Genomic DNA, 12,443 nt, shown 5'->3' with positions numbered 1-12,443 from the left:
CTAGGACCGGATTGTAGTTAATTCCTCCTTGTGTACCAATGAGGGGTACGTTGGCGAACTCTCCACAACTTTCAATGGTTTCTGTACCACAGCGAGCCAAGGTATACCAACGAATATCATTATTAGTAAGGGACATAAGTCTTCGAGGCCAACGTAAGCCTTCTCGGTTTTCCGTGAAAATAGGAGACTCAGGTAAGTGTGAAACAATCCATTTGAACAACAATGGTGCACAACATACAATGACTCCACCGCCTTGGCGATTCCTATGATGAACAGAGAAATACATGTCACCAAGTAAAGTTGGAACAGGATTTCCAATCAGAAAGATCTTTATGGCATTGATATCAACAAAATCGTTAACGTTGGGAAACAGAACCAACCCATAGATGAGCAAGGCTAGTATAGCTTCAAAAGCTATCATGCTACCAGTTTCGATGAAATCAAAGGCTTTCTTCATTAGGAAGTGTGAAGTTAAACCCGGGAGGTTTCCTTTGGTAGTCCAATTACTCTCTACTTCAGATTTCTTTAAGTGGATACTTGCTGCAATGACGTGTGACTTAGGAATGGCTTCCAAACCATTGAAGGGTATTTTGTCAGACACAAGAATACCCAAAAGATTGGCATATTCTTCCAAGGTCGGTACCAACTGGTAGTCTGGAAAGGTAAAACACCGGTAGACGGGATCATAGAACTGAACCAGAGTCTTGAGAAGTCCTTCATCAACATTAGTGTTCAGGATAGGCAAAAGCTTTCCATAACTTTTCCTAAAATTAGAAGGATCTTGTACAGAAGATGCTAACTCTCTTAGTTTTTCCACATCAGGCGCCTTGAAACCGTACTTTTTGGTATGCCTTTTTACCCCTTCCATAACTAAATCCTATAATGTTTGCAAAGAAAATCCTCTAAATTTTTTTGGAAAAATCATGTTTTTATGGAAAAAGATGGGTTTTTTAATGAATGTATGAATGCATGGATGCATGGATGCCACATATTCAAACATGGTAAAGCGAACATGGTAACGCGAACATGGTAATACATGGTAATACAAACATGGTACACAAACATGGTACACACAGGTTCAAAGGTCCAGCGTCACGAGCATGAGGTCAGAGAACCAAAAATGGGATAGTTCTAGTTAATCACCTGCACAACATGTTCTACTGATACGTCAGAGTCTACATCCTTCTTTCGGATATTACCGGCTTGCACGACTGAACTTGTGAGCCAGAAATATTCTCAAGAAAAACTCGTCTGAGTGTGGCTCTCCGCATGACAACTGTCCAAGTCTTCACCTGAATCGTTTCTGCGCCACAACCTAATAAGGCCAGGATGGGTTGGGGTTCTACGGCCAACTCAGCTTCTACAGTTCAATGCAGCAATAATGTTTTCTCTATGAAACATGCTAAACATATATTACCAACAAGGAACCTCCACTGAGCGGAAGGATTCTCACGTACGCCTGTACATGACTATACCCTCCACCTAATTCTTATGTGTACTTAATCCGGGTTAGGATTTGTCCATAATGTATCACTTGTAACAGAACCACACAAGTAACAGAACCAAAGAACCACACATGTAACAGGAATTAAAATGAAAAACAACAATTAGAAATAACCCTTTCTTTGGAAACAATAAAAAGCTCTTCTCTCCCCAGTGAAGTCGCCATTTTTCTGTCGCGGGGAAAAATCGTATCTTTTTCGGGATGAGACACCTGATGCCTTCTTTGGGCTCGAGTGCTCAAAAAATGATTTTTCTTTTGTTTCGACCAAACTTTTTATTGTTTCCAAAGTAGGAAAAGGAAAAAAGCTGCAATAACCTTAAAAGTGGGGGGAGAGATCTTTGGGTAAGAGGGTTGGTTATACGAAGGGAAGGTATTAGCACCCAACGTATCTATAGTACTCTATAGGTTTCTTTGTTATGTCCATTTCATTCTATGCTATTGGGGTTCTGTTGTGAAATAGGTGGGAAACTAAGGTGTTTGTTTGATTATGCTCGCAAAGATCATCGCGATCCTCTGCATACATATCCCTTAGAGGGAATCAGAGCATCTGTAGCTCGGGTCTATGGGTGCTAAGGTTTGAATGGTTTGAGGGAGAAGTTTTGCTCGCCAAGGATGCGACCTTGTGCCTACGTATTCTCAAAGGGATGTTGAGAAAGTCAGAGCAATCGTAGTTCCCACTTATGCTAGTGGAAGCAAAGGATAAGAGACAAATGTCATCTAAATGTTCGATGTATCTAATCTATATCATCACATACATCTGTTTGATTTTGTTTGAAAATCTTTTCATTATAAGCCCTGGGCCATGCCACTTATGGTGCTTAGAATGATAAAGATGTTTTTTAGCCAGCCTTGTGGCAAAAACTTTCAATGAAGTCAGCCTTGTGACAAAAAGTTTTGATTAATCAGCCAGCCTTGTGGCAAAAGTTTCAATGAAGTCAGCCTTGTGACAAAAACTTTGATTAATCAGCCAGTATGGTGGCAAAAAGGTTTGATTGATCAGCCAGCCTTGTGGCAAAAAAGAAATTTGATTGATTGATTGATTGATTGTTTGTGATGATATAGATGAGATACTCCTATCATAGAGATGATAAATGTCTAATCTCCTAGGGTATTTGTGTTTGGATATTGGGGATGCTTATAAGAAGCCCGTGGGTCCTTGTACGAAGCCCAAGAGGAGGCTATCCGGGGGTCCTTGCATTGTAAGCCCAAGAGGAGGCTATGGGAGGGACACTCGAGGGTCCTTGCATTGTAAGCCCAAGAGGAGGCTATGGGAGGGACACTCGTTTGTACAAAGCCCAAGGGGAGGCATGGTATAGTTGGTTTGAGCTCTTAGAGCGATTTCACCGGGAAACCATACTCTATGTCCTAACCTAAACTAGGGAGATTCTTTGCACGAAGCCCAATAGGAGGCTATGGGGAACCTAGTGTTGTACTAAGTTGAACAAGCATATATAACATGAACAAACACATGAACAAGTATGAACAAACATGAACAAACATGAACAAGTATGAACAATTACATATATATGTCAAGGTGTGTGTATACAATGGAGTTTATGAAGGAAATATACCTGTAAGCATGATCCATTTGTATACACGGGGGCTCGGGACTTATACTCGGGGAGAGGCCCATTGAGTTTATTCGAAAGCTATGTAAACAAGTATTTACAAAAGGGGCTTTGGGACTTATACCTACATGGGGGCCCATGGTATTTTTGGGAAGATTTAAAGGAAACCTTCATTTTTGATTTGTTATTCGAAGTTTAAAAAAAACAGATTGAACGAGATATATACAAAAAGGTGTGTGTACAATGAAATACCTAATTTCATGTACAGGAATGGGACTTATACCTATGTGGAGGCCCCTGTTTTATTTTATAAAACATGGTTGATTGTTTTGTTAACAGACGCAAGGTTTCGTCGTTTGAAAAAACTGTTTGAAAGTTTTGTTTTGAAAGAAGTTTTATGTTTACAGGAAAATTGTACAAAGAAAAAGGAATGGGTATGTACAAAAGGGGCTCGGGACTTATACCTACATGGAGGCCCATGGTATTTTGAAATCAATTGATCAATCTGTCATACCCCAAAATTTGCCCACATTATTTCTCCTATTCAAGTTTCAAATCCATATGCAAAGCTTCTAGACACTGTCTCCTATACAAAGACTCTGAACTAGGGTTTGATTAATTCAAAATGAAATCACTGAATTAATGGCTCCAAGGCATCTCATATGGCTCAACATATCCCACATTACCTCCATGACAAGTATCAAGGCCTGTCTCAAAGTGTTGGTTATTCAAAAGCTCAGAAAATCAACAGTCGACTGTTTAACCTAAAAAGTCAACTATGGTCAAATCAAAGTCAAAACTCCTGATTTTTTGTCAAAATCCTCATATTGAAGTATCATTCACCATTTGATCAAGAATTGATCATGGTTCATTAAGGAAAGATCAAAAATCAACAATTCAAAAAGTTTATAAATTAGGGTTTTGTATAAGAAAAGTCAACTGAACTTTGACCAGCCATAACTCTCACATGGAACATCAGAAAATTCCCATCTAAAGCTCATTTCGAAGGGAATTTGATTCTCTACAAAATTGACTCTCACATGCCAAGTCCAAAAATGCTTCATTTAAGAGATATGGACTAAAACATTATAGGTCCTTTTCAAAAGTCAACAAAAAGACATATTTTTTTAAAAGGACATAAAATGAGAATGGAAAAGGATTTTGATATGAGACCAAGGGCACTGGTTAGAGGACTCTCTAAGGTTTCTAAAAAGTCCTAGAACACTTCCATACATCAAAAATTGAGAGAGATAGGCCTTGACAAAGTTGGGTTATTTTGGAGAGAAAAATGTGAAGAAACTCGGAATTTTTTGCAAATGGGCCCAAGATATTTTGATTCAATCTTGATCCACAAGTCACCCAAAGTCTAAGAACCAATTCCCACGAATTTATTTGGTTTATTTAATTTATTATGATTTTTTATTCTAATTAAAAAGAATTAAAATCATGTAAATTAAGAGAAAATCCAATATTTTATAAAAAATATGGTTTGGACCTATTTTGATCAGCAAATATTCTCCAAAATCAATCCAATTTCGTGCATAAGTAATTGGGAAAAGATTGAATCAATATTGGCCATAATTTGAAACTTTCAAAATTATATTTCCAATCAAATCTTCCAAACCTTGCATAACAAGATTCAACAAGATTTTATTCAATTTTGTTGACCTAATCTCCTCCCTATAAGTACCTGATCAAAGCCAGATGCTAGAAAAAAGGATTCCGCCACTAAAAGCTTAAAACCCGAGTGCAAAGAAACAAGGAAAATTTCAAAAGCAAATTTGGATTGCAGACCAATTCAAAGGGCGTGATCAATCCCAAGGCATTCTCTGATCAACATTGAACGATTCCCAATCACTTTCGAGCCACAAAGCACTCAGAATCGTCTCCAATAAGCCACGGTTTGCACCATTTAAAATTCACTCGATTAGCATTGTTCATGCATCCTCATCAGATTTAATCCTTATATTTGTGTTCTATGATGTGTGATGATCGATTCTGGATAGTTATGTGCGTTTTTGTGCTGTTTGGAATGATATGCCATTGTTAGGGTTTTGCCTTCGAATTAGGGTTTTTTTTCACAGGTAAAATTAGGCCTAACCAATACCATGACCGTGCTCGTGAGGATCAGGTGAGTTGAATGGTACAGTTGCGCCTAATTTATATGAGCATTTGCCCCTATTCGCTATTTTTTGAGTTTTATACACAGGGCTTTTACAGCGCTTCAAAGCAAAAAGCGCTGTAACAGATCGAGTTGCAGAAATCTGGGTGGAGAAGATGAAGCGTGGCACTCTTCCATTCGTCCAAAAGCGCGCGCGTTTTGTTTTTCAAACAGAAAGATCCTGTGCGTCTTGGCGTACACGCTGGCCATGGTCTCTCATTCTCTCAGCCACTGGATTTCATTAAATCCACATCCAACGCTCCTGAAGCTACGCATCTACCATGGACTGCACACGCGTGTCGCACTAGATCCTCAGCTAAGTTTTCCAAAAATTTTTCTTTCTAATTACATAATGTTTTTATTTTATATATTCATATATATATATATATATATATATATATATATATATATATATATATATATATATATATATATATATATATATATATATATATATATATTTTCTATTTGTTTTTATTTATAAAAACTATATTATTTTCAAAAACCTTTTTTTTTACTAATAATAATATTTGATTTTAATTTATTTTCTTTAATATATCTATATTGTTTAAATTATTTTCTTATACATATTTATTTTCTTTTATTCTCTTTTATTTATTTAATATTTATCTTTTCTATTAATTTATTTATTTTATTATTCAAATTATCTTTTTCTCTTATATATACTTTCTTATTTATCATATTTATTTATTTTATTTTAATTTATCATTAAATCTTTTAAAATTCATATGTATTTTATTTAAATTCTAAAAAATTCTAAAAAATTATTTTTCACTCAATTTTTGCCTCGATTTAATTAATTAGGTCGCAAGACCAATAATTAATTAAATCGATTTATCATTACACTCTATCTGAATCGTAACCAGGATTGATAATACACTGAAGATATTTCTTTGTGCCTTTCATGCCTTTTTTAGGGTTACCAACAGGGTTTCTCCCGATAACGCGCCACGTCGAATTCAAAAGCTAAGTTTTAGTCTTTAATTATTTAAATATTTTTCCTGCCTTTTATTTAATTAGGATTTATTTTTAATGACAATGAACTGCCTATACACTCACGCCTTGATGTTTCTTCTTTCAGTTCTCAATGGTCAGAGTCAATGCTTCAGGCAGACCTTTGCCCACCAACCCTGTCAGGGAAAATGCCAAGCTAAGTACTCTTCATTCATTTACTTTTAATTTCTTTATTCTTTTGTTTTTTAAGAGTTAATAAAGTTTGCCTCCGAACCTGATAAAGCACTCACCCTCTTTTGTTTGCCATTTTTCCCACCTTTTCAGGGTTTGTCGAATGCCAAAGCTACGCCATGGGTAACCCTAAACCCTAAATATTTTCTGTTTTCTTTTATTATTACTTGTGCCAAACCCTTTTAGGGATCCGCTGGTTACAATTTCCCTCCCCCATATCAGTTTTGATTATATTATTTAAATGCGTGGTTAGTAATCCTAGGGAGTGCAACCTTTGAATTGAACATAGAACCACTAAATTTACAAGATAATATATTCGAATATGATCACGTGATTGATGCACACACGCACACTTTTGGGTAACCCCTCTGTTGCCTTGTTGCCTGTTGCCTGTTGCCTTTATGTTTGTTTTGCAGAATAAGCCATGTCCCTCGAATACGAGGATACCTCAGCCATGCTGCCTCGATATGTAAAGGTCATACGACCCTAAATGATGCTGCCTTCGATACACAAATATGACCTCGACCCTCGGAAGTTGCCTACGGAAAAAGGCTGAGGTATCTTCTGGCTGCCTACGAATAAGGCTTATTCTGATCCTTACCTTAGACTACCTGCCTTCCTATGGCATGGGACAGTCTTATGGCAAAGGATGTTTCGATGACCCTTCTACCTCCAAACGAAAGGCTTCCTGCCCTCTTATGGCAAGGAAATACCCTTTCATTTTGAAAGGCTAAAAAGAGACCTATCATCTGAGTTTAAGGTAATTGCCCCTAATTGCTTTGCCATGCTCTATTTTCTATATTCTTTCTCAAAATTCTTCAAAAACTGGCTACGCTCATTTACGAGCTAAAGTCCATTTTTCCTCTTTCATCTACATTTTCTGAAAGCGAGCGAGCAAAGCAATTAAGAGCCCATGGAAAACCATGGATGCAAAGGGTGCCTTACACCTTCCCTTTGCATAAATTACCCCCCGAACTTAGATTTCTTTAAAAGGTTTTTTTCTGTTTCTTTTGGCCTTTCTGAATTTGTTTGGATAAAATAAAAGTCGGTGGCGACTCATGCTTAACCGCGACATTTCGATCGATAAAAAGTCAGTTCACCGTATTACAGAACTGGCGACTCTGTTGGGGATGCTTTTGATTAAAAGAGGGGTTACCTTAAAAGTTTAGGAATCACTTAAATGTTTTCTATTGTTTGGTTTGTTTGCTTTACTTTTGCAGGGCTGTTTTGGGTATTCTGCTGTGTGAAAGATCCTAACCCGGATCTGAGTACCTTAGGTAAATGGCATGAGATCAATGAGACTGCACAGCGTATACTGATGTGGTTGATCTGATGGCCATCGTTAGTGTGACACATTGGTTTGTCCTGGTGTTCCTTGGGATCCGACCTGAGGAAATGCTTGGCTGCCGCGTGGTGTCATTAAGCACTAATTTGCCCTTAGAACCTTAGTCGAACTTGACTTTGGCCTATTAGAAAGTAGCGAGATGGCTGGCTTTGGTTCCGACTGAAGTTGGTTGATACTCGAAGCTACACTCATATGGACTGGACTTTCAGGACCTTTTCGGTTGGCGATTCGATTGCCGAACTGAGATAAGCGCCTTCGAGAAAGGTCAATGATATGAGCTCCCTAGAACCCGATCTTTATATAGGACAGGTTTGAACCAACTAAACGTCAGGGGGAGGGTACATACCTCCGGACCACATGCAAGCTTAACCATAAGGCAAAATTGTGTGACTTGTATGACTTGCGTAACTTGTGTGACTTGTTTGTGTTTGTTACTAACCTTCATTTCCTCGCAGGTTTTGTTGAAAGGACTTGTTTGTCCTTACCATCTCACACTAAGTCTAACGAACTGCATTCGCATAACATCATGACATCATGACATCATAAGCATAACATGATTTAACTAACCCTTTCAAGGATCTTAGGGATTTAGGGCGCACAATTTCAGGTGCCCTTATCAAAGGTTGATTTCCTAATCAAGGGGCAAGAGGATTTATTTTTCTCTGGCCACATACCTTCCAATTCAAAGACACAGTACCTAATCAAGGGGCAAGAGGATTTATTTTCCTCTAGCCATATACTTTCAAATTTAGAAATATCCCGAATCAGAGGCGATGACCCACTGGATATGGTGAGCTTGATTCTCAAAGAAAGACATTCAAAGACAAAAGTCAAAATTCTTCAGACAAAGACGCGACAAAACCATTTTCTAATGTTGCTAACTAAATTCCTAAAGATCCTTGAAAAGATCGCATCTGCATTCATAACATTACATAAAACTAACTTTTCCTTTCAGGTCAACCAACTGGTCAGACAAATACCATCAACAAATCAATCCTAATCAGATGAACATTCTGGAAGCTTGACCCCCAGACTTCTGAAACATTCCAATCAGATGTACATTCCGGAAGCTCGAACCCCGAACATTCTGAAAGTTCCAATCAGATGAACATTCTGGAAGCTTGACCCCCAGACTTCTGAAACATTCCAATCAGATGTACATTCCGGAAGCTCGAACCCCGGACATTCTGAAAGTTCCAATCAGATGAACATTCTGGAAGCTTGACCCCCAGACTTCTGAAACATTTCAATCAGATATACATTTCGAAAGCTCGAACCCCGGACATTCTGAAAATTCCAATCAGATGAACATTCTGGAAGCTTGACCCCTAGAATTTTGAAACATTCCAATCAGATATACATTCCGGAAGCTCGAACCCTGGACATTCTGAAACATTCTCATCAGATACACATTCCAAAAGCTTGAACCCCGGATACTCTGAATCCCTACACTAGTTCCACAATAACGACGCAAGCCAGATGCACCTAAGCGTCAATTCACCAAGATTAATGTAACGTTGGCCCAAGCATTACGACATCTGTTGAAGATCAGATTAATTACTCTGAGGGATGCTCCTAAGAATTCTAACACCTTCACTCCTGGCTATAAATTCAATGCGAGGTGCGCGTACCATTCCAACATTCCTGGACATTACAAAAACAATTGCTGGACGTTGAGGAACAAGATCCAAGATCTAATCGATAACGGGGAAATCAAATTCAACCCTCCCGAAACTCATGTGGTGATCACCGCTCCTATGCCTAGTCATGACAAGACTGATTGACGTCTAGACGGACGAACTTTTGGATCATTAGATCTACTTTCATTTGCAAGTTTCTTTTCTGTTTGTTTAAACATTTGACTCATGATAGACAATATCCTTTTTAATAATCATCATCAGTGCATTGCGTATGTTTGTCTTGAATAAATTAATTCGCTATCACTCATTTTAAATTATGTCTTTACTTTGCATATGTTTTATGATACTCAGCTCCTGCTAAAGCTGTATACCTTTTGTGGGAGGATGACGAAAATGATACTGCAACCTCATACAGTATGCTTTTGAATGGACTATGTTGATGATGTACAGGCATTGTTTCAATTCCTAAACAGTGGAGATATAAGGATGTTAATCCCTCGTCAACCTCGTTGAGCCTAAGAAGTAGAAGTTTCTTTCTTGTACTAATTAAAACCCTTGATCACAACCTGGGGCAGGGTAGTTCTCAGTCAATTTGGCTGTGCATTCTATTTTAAGAGAATCATTCGGTACACCTTTCGACAAAGGTTTCAATCACAAGCGTTCATCCGCACACATCAAAGAAGTGTTGGAGATGTCAATCAAAAGCCAATGGTTCGTCAATCATTAAGCGAGGCAGTCAATATCTTTCAAAAAGAAAAAATGAAAAAACATATATACCAAGAAAAGCCTGCTAAGTCAAAAGTCAAAAGGTGACTTAGGCAAAAATCAAGGCATCCCGCTGAATGTAAGCTCAAAATAGACAGTTCAGGCAAAAGTTAGGGATATCAAAAAAGATGAAAAGAGAAGTCAATAAATTCCTGAACAACACAATGTTGTGACTACCAAAAGGAAGAAGTGACTGCCATCTCAAAAAGTTCTCTTTGCTTGTGAACCATCAACATTATCAAAGGCGCAAATCCAAAAGTCTCTTAGAACCTGAATGCATAAGTTGAATTAACTGAGCTTAGGACTGAAGATCATCACGAAGAGGGGTGGGTACAAATAAACTTTGAGCCTTTATCCTTTGTTTCTTAAACCGTGAACAAAGCCACGTTACAACCCTTGAAAGTCCTAATTGAAGCATGGTTAGTTCGAAAGCATACTGTCACAACAAAGGTATCCTGACTCCTTAAGGTTACCAAAAATGCTAAGTTAATATCACATTTTTACAAACATCACATTGTTACGAATACCACGTTTTTACAAATATCACGTTTTTACATCTCTTGTTTTAATGTTTTTTCAAAACTCGAGACAGACGTATGCATTGCATCTCATGAATTCATTATTAAACATATTCTGCTACGTAATTTCAAATGTTAGCAACAGAAAAATTTGCACAGGGTATAACTAATGACTCAAAGTTCTCCCGACGGACAAAATCATTTCAAAGTAATGTCTCCTATGTATACAAGGGGCATGACACAGTTTATTCAGTCGATCTGGGGCAATCAAGTCAAGATTCCGAGAATCTCTCAAGGATGCCAAAACAATCAGGGGCATGCACCCAAGTGGGTCAGAAGCCATCGCTCGATCAGTCAGGGGCATCATCCTAAGTTTACGATTACTAGGGGCACGTCGCCTACAATATACACTTCATAAAGTCCTCGCGGGGTGAATCTCTTCAAGTTCCTACTAGCAGGGGCAAATCTATGAAAGTCCAGTTTGACATCTTGATCAATACTTAGTGGTGTGTCCTAATCAAATCCAGGAATGGTAGTTACTATAGTACTGGGGGCAACTTTCACCCATGTCTCCCCACAGAGTCGGATTTCACAAGATCATATCCCCACAGAGTAATCATTAAGAAGATATCTTCAAACGCTCTCGACAAAGACATGGCTCCCCAACAAAGTGTACATGTTCAACACTGCTGGTTCTCCAACACTTTGCTCTTCTCCAACATGGGTTACTAATACTTTTAGCCCCAATCAGGGTCCATCAAGTTACTGATCATCCCCAAGCAAGAATCACAAATTCCCAGCTAAGCATTTTCAAATAAGATCAGACATCAAAATCACAAGGACATAGAGATTTATTTTCTCAATCAAGACTACATAAATCACATATCATATGTCATAAACGTATTCATACATTGCATACATTACCTCGTAATGAATTCATCCATAACATACAAAGTTTCTCATTTATTTTGAGGGACTCATTACATAATACATGCATCATGACATTGCATAACTATACCTATTGCAGGATACAGGTACCGACAAATGAACAAAATCTCCAAATTTCCAAGATCTAATTCAGCTACTACGAATGGTACTGACACGGTCAACGCTCGAAGATCTAATTCATTTACCACAAACGGTAATGACACGGTCATTTTCAAAGATCTAATTCAGCTACTACGAATGGTACTGACACGGTCAACGCTCGAAGATCTAATTCATTTACCACGAACGGTAATGACACGGTCATTTTCAAAGATCTAATTCAGCTACTACGAATGGTACTGACACGGTCAACGCTCGAAGATCTAATTCATTTACCACGAACGGTAATGACACGGTCATTTTTGAAGATCTAATTCAGTTATTACGAACGGTACTGACACGGTCAACTCTCAGAGAATCTAATTCTATCATCACGAACGATGAAGACACGATTATCTCTCCAAGATCTAATTCGGTTACTACGAACGGTACTGACACGATCAACTCTCAGAGATCTAATTCCATCATCACGAACGGTGTGGACACGATCAACTGTTTCCTAAGTCTAATTCAGTTACTACGAACAGTGCTGACACGACAAGAGAATCTAATTCTATCATCACGAACGATGAAGACACGATTATCTCTCCAAGATCTAATTCGGTTACTACGAACGGTACTGACACGATCAACTCTCAGAGATCTAATTCCATCATCACGAACGGTGTGGACACGATCAACTGTTTCCT

This window comes from Vicia villosa, linkage group LG6 (assembly GCF_029867415.1).
Source record: "Vicia villosa cultivar HV-30 ecotype Madison, WI linkage group LG6, Vvil1.0, whole genome shotgun sequence".
NCBI classification, from domain to species: Eukaryota; Viridiplantae; Streptophyta; class Magnoliopsida; order Fabales; family Fabaceae; genus Vicia; species Vicia villosa.
This window is presented reverse-complemented; position numbering follows the sequence as displayed.